Below are 2,707 nucleotides of genomic sequence, written 5' to 3' on the forward strand. Positions count from 1 at the left end.
ATATTTCAATCAACTTATCCAAGCATGGAGCATTGCAAAATATTGAGAACCCATAATTCAAGACATCATGCCACATGCAAAATATATTATGTGTTAAGTCATGCATTAAAATATTAAGAGTAAGCATGTCAAGGATCAAAATTAATTCTTTTCAAATAAACTCTCCCTATTTAATTATAATCTTGCACTGATTTCATCCTTAAGGTGTGTTTCCAAGTGACTAAAAATTTGAATTGATTCTTCTTGTATATTATCATTTACTTTGTCTTTCATTTTTACTTTCTTATGCTCTATACTCTATTTGCTCCCTATCCGGTGGAGTTGGAAGGGGCACGAGGTACTACCACTAGCCTCCCTCTTGTGCCGTCCCTAATATACCCTACACCGAATATTTGGGTCAAATAGTGCCGGGTACTACCACTAGCCTCCCCATTGGCACCATCCCTAAGATGAGCAATATAGAAAGGTTAAAATGTTCACTTCAAACTCTCCCTGTTTAAGTGTAATTAATTATGGATTTTATCCCTTCCAAATGTGCCGAATATATTATGCTTGTTTTGCTTTTCCTTAAGATTGGAGTACTTGCCTTTGCTTGGATTTTTCATCTCTTGAATAATATCCATTTTCTTTTCTTTATCTCTCTCTCTTTTTGTTATTCTCAAGTAATTTACATGAAAGAGCAGAATAAAGAAATAATCTTATGTATCATATAGATGTATATCATGCAAACAACATTTTCATTGTGCTCAAGGATTCATAACTTCTCACAAGTTATTTTAAATCAAAATTTTATGCATATACTTGTGTATTTCATGGTTATGATATAGGCAAAGAAATATTTTAGTTTGAGCAAACCATGAAACAATTTCTAAAAGCATAAGTCAATTAATGCATATATAGACATGATATCTAGAAATTAATATTTAAAGATTTTAATCATGCCACAATAAGATTTAAGTTATTGACTTTGCTTAGCTAATTTATTAGAGAGGTCTCTAAAATTACCGATTCATTCTGCATTCTTCAAGTCAGATACCTACTAGATTTTTTATGTATGACCTTTTGGCTGAAGAAAGTCCTCTCTCTTGTTTGCATGTGAATGTTTATTGTACCTTTTATGGAGGTGTCCTTCAAGTTGAAATCTCTCATTTTCTTGCTCAAGGATCCTGCAAGCTCCTTTTCTTTCTTGAAAGAAAATCATTAGTTTCTTCAAGATACAAAACATTCATCCACCATATTTTTAACTAGATGACTCAATATAAGATATGACACTAGTTGAATGTTGAGTCACTTTACTCAAGAGATTCCCTAAGTATAAGCAAGCACATATCACTTGAACTAAAGAGATGGTTTCATTAACCAATATGGTTCAAGGACAAGCATGTGAGACAATAGAAAGATTTATCAAGATCAAATCAATTTCTTATTTTCAACATCAATTTAGCTTAGATTCTATTTGCTTAAGATAATTATCAATAAGGCATGCTAGCTAAGTTTTGATCAAATTGCCTTAAACAATTGTTTCTATCAAAATTCAGATTATGATTCATTTGTTATCAATAAATTATGATTCATTAGAGTTAGATTGAAGTCTTGCACAAAGGCACATAATGATCACACAATCTGGTCTATTAGGTATATGATAAAATAATTATTCTATCATGCTTTTGATGCTTGTTCCAAATCACAAATTGCTTTATCATATTTGTAATGAATGTTTTCAAATAAGGTGGTTATTTTACATAGATCCTTTTTTTTTAATGAAATAACCACATAGGAGTGTATTCTACACATTCATTTGACAGAATATAAAGCTCATAAGCAAGCAAATGATAATGGTGATCTTTACTTCTAATCATGCAAGAATTTCATCAAGATCTATTTCATCTTTTCTTGATTTAGTCTTTTAGTAGTTATCAATTTTTCTTCATTAAGTGCATTTCTGAAGAACTCAATTTGGTTCTAATTATTAACAAGTTTTCAGATTGTTATATGTAAAAGATTAACCATATACATATATAATTTGATTTTAGTATTTTGATAATAAATCATTAGTCTCATAAAGAATAAACTGAATTGATATTTCTTCAACTAGAATCTTTTCATTGAATATTCTATACGCATTGCTTGATGAATGATATCCAAGGATAGAAATATCTTTATCAGATTTGGCATTATTTTCAAAAGACCATATCAAGCATATCATAAGCTACTGAAAAATATGAAAGATATGCAATAGATCATTTTCTATTTTTCAGAAGATCAAATGGAGTTTTCATCAATAATAGACCTAATAGAAACCATATATATGACAAGCAATGATGATAGCTTTTAACAAATCATTTAAGTAGATGACTATCATACAACATTGCCTTCTTCATTTCTTCAAGGATTCTATTGATCCTATTTTACTTATAGTGTTCTTGGTGCAGAAACAATTGCATTCAATATTATTTTCTGTGCACAACTTAATACAAAATTAGTTTTCAACACTATGCCATGATACTTCTTTACTTTCATAGTTTGCAAACCTTTTTCATTTGATCCCTTTTTGTGAGTTTGTGCCAATGCAGAAAATATTTCAATTTAAGTGCCAAGAACAAAACCAATGTAAGCTTTTGAAAACTTAGTGTTGGAAACAACAACTTGAGATTTAGAAATTGATTTTTGTTTGTTTCCTTAGTTAACATGCATAGTAAACTTTGAC

Source organism: Phoenix dactylifera, unplaced genomic scaffold (genome assembly GCF_009389715.1).
Source record: "Phoenix dactylifera cultivar Barhee BC4 unplaced genomic scaffold, palm_55x_up_171113_PBpolish2nd_filt_p 000414F, whole genome shotgun sequence".
NCBI lineage: Eukaryota > Viridiplantae > Streptophyta > Magnoliopsida > Arecales > Arecaceae > Phoenix > Phoenix dactylifera.